This window comes from Balaenoptera musculus, chromosome 4 (assembly GCF_009873245.2).
Source record: "Balaenoptera musculus isolate JJ_BM4_2016_0621 chromosome 4, mBalMus1.pri.v3, whole genome shotgun sequence".
In the NCBI taxonomy this organism is placed as follows: domain Eukaryota; kingdom Metazoa; phylum Chordata; class Mammalia; order Artiodactyla; family Balaenopteridae; genus Balaenoptera; species Balaenoptera musculus.
The window spans coordinates 65977761-65987845 of record NC_045788.1 but is presented as its reverse complement, the minus strand read 5'-3'; positions in this window follow the sequence as shown (position 1 = coordinate 65987845).

Here is a 10085-nt window from a genome sequence, read left to right as displayed (position 1 = left end):
CTGAGGCTGGAAATGAGGGCTTCATCCCACAGACCGAGTGACCTTCTCTAGCGTTTGATACATATTTCCAACACCCGGCAGCTGTCTGACTATTGAGGGGCTGAGAAGCATGGGAAGAATTGGAGTAAGCCACTTCTAGTTGGGTCAGAACATTTGTAATTTTGGAAAGGCTTGTCAAAAAGAAAGTGGCACTAAGTCCTTCTGTAGTTCTTCCTGAGGGAAGAAGAAGAGAACCAGATGCCTCCAGGCTGGAGAAAAAGGTAGGCCTGAGAGCCCCCAGGGAATCGGGTAAGAAACAACTCTTATATATTCTTCACAACAGTTCACACATTTATTAAGTCTCCTCATGTGCCAGGTACTTGGATAGAGACCCGAAGTAAGGTGACCACAGAATTTATCGTCCAAACCAGAGCACTCCAGAGTGAAAGAGGGAGCCATTAATTATACTAGGGCAACGGGCATAAAGTAGGAAGGCAAACCAGGATATTTGGTCACCTTAACCTTCAGAGTTGAGATCAACAACAAAGGGTCCCTATTCATAGAGAAATGTCTACTCCATAAGAAGGATATAATAAGCACAAAGATGGCTGGTTATACTGAGACAGCATTAAAAAGTCCCAAGAAGAGTTGAAAGAAAGATATTACATCTCTAGACTCTTTCTAAAGAGGAGTTGTCATTTGAGCTGAGTTTTGAGGGATGCAAAGGATCTGCATGTGTGGTAATGAGGGGTCAGTCTTCCAAGTGACTGTAAAAAAGAAGCTTTGGCCAAGCTCCAGTGACAGGGGAGCGTGGGCCTCCATGGGACATGGTGAGGAGGCAGAGTGGATCTGCTGTGGCTGCAGTGGAGGGCGGAGTGAACCCAGTCAGGGATGGGACAGGAAGAATGCTGATGCCCGGTTGGACTTGGTTTTAATTTTGTGAACACCCCCAGAGGTGAGCTCTCCTCCTGTCCTAAGTGGAGTTGCATAAATCAGCTTTCCCGGTCTTGGACTTGGGGTGAGACTCACCCAGATGTCCAGACTCACAGGGCATAGGCTGCTGCCGTTGTCACCAGGCCAACTGTCTTCCCTCCACTACGTAAGGGTGTCTCGTCGTTTGAGGAACTGCTCGACCTCTTCTGGTTTCAGTACCAAGCACTTTCTCTCGCCATCCAGCCGCTGGAGAAGTGGGTTCGGACGTTAGGGGGAAGTGTCTGTTTGGCAATCCAACAGGGCTAGACAGCTTGAGGGGGGTGGATTTTAAGGGCTTTTCCCTTGTGAGTATTCAAACCTTTGAAGCTTCTTGGTGAGACTACTTATATTCCTATTTTTCAGGAGTACACACAAGTCCAGAAGAAGTTTGGACCTTGGGGCTTTCAGAGGAGTCAAGAGAGACAGAGAGAACATCTGTGTATCTGTGACACTTAAGCAGAGCTTTGCAGTTTGTAAGTGACATTCACATTTGAGCCTCACAATTGTGCGAGATAGGTCAGGAAGGTGTTATTGTGGCCAACAATTGACATATAAGGGAATGAAGGAGCAGAGAAATGGGTGACTCATCCAAGGTCACGCAGCAAGTGACAGAGCTCCAGTCTCCTGGAGCCAGGCCATGTATGCAGGCGGCCACCCCACAGCCTGCTCTCAGAAAGGAGACGAGAGAGGAGGGGAAAGAGGAAGAGGAGGCCGAGTGGGAGGAGGGAAGGAGGAAGAGGGAGCGTCGCAGAAGAAGGATGGCAAACCCTTCCCTCTAGTCGTGGGGTCTGGGATGGACCTAAAAGCTTCTCCCTTAATCCTTTCCCACCCCAGTCCCATTTTTCTTCCTGGACCCAATAAAATGGGCCCGAGGCCGTGCGGTAGGGAAGGGCTGCCGGGTAACGTCTTCCCAGAGGCGCGAGCTTGGCCCCGCGGGGTGGCCCGGCCTTTCAAAGGCCACTTGTACACTGGGACGCGGCGCAGGGGCGGCCGGAGAGCCCGGGCCAGGAGGAGGGGCCAGGCCTGCCTTTGGTGCCTAGAAATCAAAGCAGCCAACCTTGGGCTTTTTCTTCCCCTCACACTGAGGCACTTTTATTGGCGAGATGAAGGGAGGCAAAGCGGGCCTACAGACCTCGCTTTGCTTTTGGAGGTTAATGACCCAGTTAGCAGCTCTTGGCTGCGTTTCCGACATTTTGCAGACATCAAGCCCCGCGTCTCTGCCAAGTACATTCTGTTCCCTGGAGCTCATCCAATGCATCTCAGATTACTATGTAATGCGACAAAGAGGGAGAGGTGGCTGGGAGGGGCGGGGAGGAGGGCGGGGGAGCGGGCGGGAGCGGGGAGGGCGGGACGCCGGAGCGGCGGGGCGGGGGAAGGGGGATGCCGGCCTAAATATAGCTCTCCTGGACACGCAGCCCCAAGGTGAGGGTGCGGAGGGCCCCGGGGTCCGGGCAATAAGTGAAGGAATCCTGCGGCCGAGAGCCAAGCCCCCGACCCGGGACGGCGGCGGGGTGGGGGCCGCCAGAGACTCCGGGCGCGGAGGGAGGGGAGCGGAATGATAAGGGGAGGGCCTAAGGGGATAGGCCCCGCCCCGAAGCCCTTCCCCCTGCAGCGCCAGCTGTGGCCGCAGCCCGCGCGCTAATTATAGACGTGAATGGAAAGCGGCAGCTTTTGAATGATCGTGTTGCTCGCGCTGCCTTTGGAGGCTGAGGAGCAGGTGCTGCCCCGCTAGATACAGTGATTCATTTAAAAGCCCTCTGTCACGCACGCACGCTCACCGACGTGCACAAATCCTCTGGCTCTCCCCCACCACCTCCAGGAAGTGCTTCCAGAATTGGTTTTAAGAGGCCTGGGCACCGGGGTCTGGGACAGAGACTGTGGGGCGGGGGGGCTTTTCCTGTCTCTTTCACCCATCCTTCGAAAACTCTCCGTGAATAACAAGAACCTTAGGCCTTTTCAAGCTGTGGGAAAGTAGCATCTTGTTTCACGGATGGAGAAACTGAGGCTGGGAGAGAAGCTGGGATGTATCCAGGGCACAGGATGAGTCAGTGCAGAGCCGAGACAGCCCGGTCGCCTGACGGCCTCTCCCTTTCCCTTACCAGGTTGGAACCTGAGCAGAGTTCACTTCAGTGACATTCATTTCCAGGCATGGATCCTTCCTACGGACATCCATCCTTCCCCCTCCTTTCCCGGGTCAGCTCCTCCCCCATCCTGCCCCGCACCTCCACCCGCTCCCACACAGAAAACTTGCTAGTGTCAGCTGATTCTCACTGGTAGGTTTAATACTTCCAGGCCTGGAAACTGGGTAACGTGGAAACCATGCCCATCTTCCTGTCAGGTTTGTGGGAGTCAACCTGATGTGCCCTCTGTCAGCATACCCGCGGCATAACCACGTCGCGACGAATTCCAGAGGCGGCAAAACCTAGACGTGTCTTCCTCAGCGTCTCATGTGCCCCTAACACCCACAGTGGGCCGAGTGCTCTCACGAACATCATGACCTAACCCAGGCCACACAAGCACAGTAGAAAGTCGTACGTCCATTTCACAGAGTCCCTGTAGAAATGGCGTGTCGGAGGGGGAAGTGACCTGCTCACAATCATCTGCTGATGAGTGGCCAAGTTGGGAGCCAAATCCCGGACTCCCACCCCTGTCCTGGGGTGTGTCCAGTACTCGTGCTGTGGTCTGCAAGGGGGAGCAAGGATCCACCTAGTCATAAAGAGGGGTCGCTCAAAGTGACCTGGGCATCTCCAGCGTGACCGCTGGCCTCCCCTCCCCATAGTCTTGGGTCACTGCCCCAATATTCTTACCTCCATCCTAGGCCATGGCATGAAACTGGACACAAACAGCTGCTGCTTTCCCTAGGGCCAGAAATCTCCAAGCCTACTCACTGCTCCTGACTCCAAAAAAAAGGCCAGCCTCACTCACTCTGGGACTTATCCTAGCCCCTTACCTTTGCTGACCACTCTGGACATAACTCTTTGCCTGTGTCTCCCCGGTGCCCTCAAGATGTCCACCAGATGGATGGATAAATGTGCAGCAACAAGTACCACGCTGAAAAAAAAAAGAGAGAGGGAATAGGTGTGCAGGATATTTTAATTGTTTTGTATTTGCCTCTTGGAAGCAAGGTACTGTATCCTAGTCTTTGTAAGTCCCCACCCTGCCCAATATACACAGGGTCCAGCCCAATGCACTGAGCAGAGCAGACCCACAGATGTTAAAGAATCATAAAACTTTCACATGGCTGAGGAAATTTGTATATACCTAGGCTGGCCATTGTCATGTGTCTCTGACAACACAGATGAGTGGTTCAAGAACATGAGCTTTGCATGTACAAGACCAGGCTCTGCCCTGATCAGTTGTACGATATTGAGAATATCGTACAACTCTAATCTCTAGTTCTCAGTTTTCTCCTCTGTAAAATGGGCATGATTATACTTCATAGAGGTCTAACCGAGCAGTACTGGCAGTGCTGATCCTATGTGAATGGTTGTCTCTACAATCACTACCTAGTTTGGAACCCACATTCAGCTATGGGTAAGTTTTTTAACCTCCACATGCCTTAATGTCCTCATGTATAAGATGAGGATGATAAAACTACCTCTTGCATGAATTAAATGAGCTGATAGATGTAGAGGGCTGGAAATAGTGCTTGGCACAGAGTAAGTGCTCAGTACACATGGCTGTCCTTTTTATTGGAATTAGATCTAATATATGGATCTAATATATGGAAAGTCCCTAGCATATTGCCTAGCAGAGTGTCAGCACCTAGTAATCATAATAACTATTATTATTTCCTCATCTATAAAATGAGATTGTAATAGCTCCTCTCACACAGGATTGTTCTGAGGATTAACTTAGATAATATCAATATATATGAACTCTCTTTGTAAAACTATATAGGACTGTTCACATGCTTCATTATTAACGGTATTATTGGGGCACTGATTCAACACATATTGTGTGTCACCTGCACCTCTTATTTGAGATTCAGAGATAAATAATATCCATGTGTTCAAGGTGCAGATAAGCAGGTAAGGCCTAGGATGGGTATAACTATATATAACTATCTCACACCAGGCAGAGGGTGATGAGTGCTCTGCCTAGCACAATAAAGCGAATGCCATGAGGCATCAGGGAAGGAAGGCAAGCAGATACACTGAGGCAGAAAGAGGAGTTCAGGAATGGCTGCAGCAAGGATACAGGTGCATAAACAGAACCTGGATGAATGAGCAGGATTTGGACAAGTGAGGACAGAGATGAGAGAAAGACTTTCCTAGTAAAGGGATCAGAAAGAGCAAAGGCCCAAAGCAGGAATAGAAAGTGGGTAATTGGAGAACTGCAAGCACGTCCGTGTTCAGAGAACAGAGCCTGACAGAGAAGGGCCGGGGAGGTAAGCTAGGAGGCCAGGAAGCAGAGTCCCAGGGAGCCCAAGAGGGCCCTGTGATCCTCACTGATGACATGGAGGAACCATGTGCCGGGGACAGTCTAGGGATGATGATTCATGGTCAGACTGAAGAATCCCATGTAGCAGAAGTGCAGACAGAATGGAGGAATGCTTTTGCAGGGCCAGAGCTGAAATGGCAGGAACTGGGGTGGTTTCATAGCTCCTTCATAGCACCTCTCAGATTTCATAATTGTATATTTACTTTTGTGTTTCGTTCTTTATTTTGACATGTAAGCTCCCTGAGTGATGAGAGTAAGAGTCTTTCTTTTCTTATTTATCCCCAGTGTCTGCCATGGTGACTGACACACAGTAGGAGCTCAATAAAGACTCACTGAGCAAATGTATGCTCCCTTGATTCCAAGGCCAAAAGCACCACCCACGTGGTCCAAAAGCAGTCAAAGGATTCTCCAAGGTTTTTCCTACCTTTTGCTTCAGCAAACAGGTGTCCCCAGGGTTAAAAATTCACTAAACAGGAGAGCCGGATTTATTTCACAATCCTTCAGATAGGTCTATTTTTAGAAAATAAGATCAGAAAGAACTGGGAAAAAAGGGAAAAGAAGAAACCTGGAGCAGATATAAAATTCCTCCTGTAACTCTCCATCTCTTACCTAGTTACCTTAATTAGCATCTTCTATTTTTAGTCCTTGCTTTCTAAAAAAGTAAAAAAGAAGAGGAAGGGAGGAAAGAAAGAGAGAAGAAAAGAAATTACCCAAGAAAGCTATGAGTGTGATCAACTGGTTTGTTGTCTTCTCTACCCCTCTATGACCTGGATCCCTTCCCAGCTCAAGTTGGGAAGCAGAAAAGAAATCCAACTGGTTTCAGTTGTTAAGGATTTGGGACAAGCATCTGGCTGATAGAAACTTTGCCTACTCTCTTATTTCAGCCTTTTTTAAAATATCAATGTCATTGCCTTTCTTCCTCTCTCTTGGGATGGCAATTTGGTGCCATGATTCCTGATCAGAGGCACAGAAGGCTGGAGGTGGAACAAACAGAACCTAGAGGTTATTTGGTTCAACTCCTTTATGTTATAAATGAGAAAACCAAAGAAAAAGAGAGAGGCAATGAATTCTCCGAGATCATCCAGCTCATCTGTGATGGAGAACAGGACCCAAGACTACAAATTTCAAGTTGAGTGCTCTTTCCATACTCCATGAAACCCCCTTTAATGAAGTAACATTCATATGATAACATATATCACATTCGTATTTCCCTGAAAAGAAAATAAAGATAGCTTTGAAAGAAGCAGATCTGGGTTTGAATCCCAGTTCTACTGCACACTAGCTGTGTAACCTTAGGCAAGAAGCCGGACCTTCTACAATAATAATAGCCATCATTGCTGGGCACCGATCTTGTGTCAGACTCAGAAAAGTTAAGAAACTGGTCCAAGACGGTACAAGTTTGAACCCAGCTTAGTCTGTCTTATTCTAAATCCCATGATTTTTCCATTGTACTACACTGCTTCTCTATGCTTCAGATTTCTCATCTGTATAATATGGGATATTTTTAAGAATAAATGAGATTAAAAGTGCCTAGAACAGTACTTGATGTATACAGTAGGTGCTCTATAAACAGCAGCTATCATTATTTTGAACACATCTTGAATACATGTTACACCTGAGGTCTTAGCATTTTGATTACAGTATATTACTCAAGAATGTTAGCTACTATCAGTCGTCATCACCATACTCATCAGCCTCCCCCCTCCCGGTCTCAGCTTTCCCCTGATGTGTTCTCTCAAGGGGTTGGGTTCCAAACATGGAAGATCTAAGCAGAACAGGTAAGGCAGTGTGGGACCTGAACCCGCCTACTGGTACTGGAATGCTGAGCAGACAACTCAGGTCTGGCAACAGAGCTACAGCCATTCACAGACCAGGCAACCAAGTATCCAAGTACAGATACTCTGGGGGGCAGAGTACAGGGATTTGAGATGGGCAAAGCCAAAGGCAGACAGACCACGGCTTCAAAGACCAAATCATGGGAGCAAGGTCCAAGTTACCATTTCTGGCAAAAGCCAGACAAGATGTTAGCTAGGAGGAAATAAACCTGGGTAGGAAGATCACCAGAAAAAGAACATAAAAACCAGGATTAAAGCAAAAACCAGTTGGAAGCAATAGAGAGTAAAATAGACCTAGGAGGGATTAAAATAGGCCTAGGGGGGCTTCCCTGGTGGCGCAGTGGTTGAGAATCCGCCTGCCAGTGCAGAGGACATGGGTTCAAGCCCTGGTCCGGGAAGATCCCACATGCCGCGGAGCAACTAAGCCCGTGCACCACAACTACTGAGCCTGCACTCCAGAGCCCGCGAGCCACAAGTACTGAAGCCCGCCCGCCTGGAGTCCGTGCTCCACAACAAGAGAAGCCACCGCAATAAGCCCGCTCACCTCAACGAAAGAAAGCCCACGCATAGCAACAAAGACCCAACACAGCCAAAAATAAATTAATTAATTTTAAAAAATTAAAAAATAAAATTGACCTAGGGCTTCTGAACATGACAGATGAGTCTTTTATTCCCCCTCTGATTATAAAATCTAATAAATAACCATGAAATTGTCTTGGTTATATAAATAACCATGATATTATTTGTGGATACATCGTTTGGAGTGAAAGTATGAAAACATTCATGGGAATGATACCTACCAAATTCAAATAGTGTTTTCCTTGGTAGAGAGTAGGAGGGAAAGAAAGAGGGAGGAAGAGGAAATGGCAGGTGGGGGCTTTAACTATGTGTGTTACATTTAATTTCTTTTACGAAAAAAGAGATCTGAAGCAAATATGGCAAAATGTTAGCATCTGTTAATTCTGATGGTGAGTACATGACATCTGTTATATCTTTTTGGTACGGTTACATAGTTAATAATTTAAAATAAAAATATAGAGCATAAATGTATTTAAAATCTAATAAATTGTATTAATATGTAATCACTGTAGAAAATCTGGGGATTTCATGAATAATAACATAGGAAGATAATGAGTTTTAAAAGTTATGATCTTGGTTAGCTGATGTGATATTTCTCAGGTAAGACAATAGGTCTTAATCCAATGAGATTCATAGAAGAAGTTCGTGGTAGGTTTGCACACTGACAGTCCATATATGTGTGTTAGGAGGAAGACTTCAGGATTCTTCAAATCATACTATCCGGCCAACTATTCCAGAAGTGCCCAGCTGTTGATCCCTAACCTGGTTGGCCAGAAAGTCCCATTTTAAGATAAGAACCAAGATGTTATCCTCTGATATGGAAAGAAAATCTAAAGAGACTTCTGGACCATCAAAGCTAACGTTACAAACTTCACAAACTAGAATTCATGGATGGAAACCCAGCAAGGATATGAAGAACAGAGCACCCCCATCAACCACTGCATCTGACTGACATTTACAGAACACTCTGCCCAACAAGAGCAGAATACACATCCTTTTCAAGTGCACATGAAACATTCACCAAGATGGACTACATCCTGGGTCGTAAACCTTCTGGATGTCTCCCACGAAACAGGGACCTTCAGACCCTCACTCAGAAATGAGTCTCATTTTACATAAAATTGATGGACCATCTGGAGTCTCTGATCACAGCATGACAGAAGAGAAAAACAGAATTGCTTCCCGATGGGCAACACTCATCAGTAATAGCTGGCTACCAAGCCATTTGGGAGGAGACAAAAGAGCTATAAAATACAGACACAAGGGCCCAGAACTTAGCAGTTGAGGGCCATCTAGTTCAGGGCCAAAGCATAACAGGCCCAGAGGTGCCCGAGGCACTCCTGTACTAATACACTCAGTGGTTTAGTAGAAAGAGCATATGTGAGTCAGCTGAAGAGGGTTTGGGCTTGGCTCTACCACTAACCCACAAGAGGCTGTGGGCCGGTCCCTTTCACTTCTCCTTTCTGGGAACTGGCTTCCTCTTGGGCAAAATGGAGTCACTAGAATCTAGTGGCTAGGTCTCCAAGTTGATTTCCACTTCTACCTCTCTGTGACTATTTTTGTGTTCATTCTAATACCCCTGGGTCTTCAAAGAAAGGAAAAATAATTCTTGGTGACTTTTGTGTTCGAAAGCAGGGCACAGTGTGAGACCTCAGAGGGCGTGTTTGCTTTCATGCCCTGGCTTATTCCCCTCCACAGTCGTAGGCATGCTCACAAGTATCCCGAAGGGTTCCACAAGGACATATTTACAAACAGCTTCCAGAAAGCAGTAAAATGGCAAAAACAAGCCTTGCAAGAGAAATTCTGTATACCAGACAATTTAATTCAGAACAATGAACCACATGAGGGTGTATAAATAACTAATTACGCTGGACAACATGAACAGCTTTTGGGGATGATTGCAAAATTGGGGAGGAAGGAAATGTGATGGGTATTTATATATTTGGGCTTCAGTCAAAGATTTCATATTCACCCTTAAGCAATTTGACTTGCAAAATTAGCTCAAACTAGAACACGGTCAAACGACTTGAAACTGGCAGCAGGTCTGCTATCGAAGGGGGATGTTTGTGCCCAAGCGTCCAGGAGACTGGAATGGAGGGCTGGGTGCATGCCCGTGCCGTCTCTGCAGGATGTTCCGTGAGAGGTGCCTTGGTCTCCACAATGACCCTGAGGAGCAAAGACTGTTCAGGGGCGTTTGTAATAAGTAGTTTCAATGGGAAGTCAAACTCATCTTGTTATCACACAAGCACATATTCCTGGACGCTCAGTTCCACATTT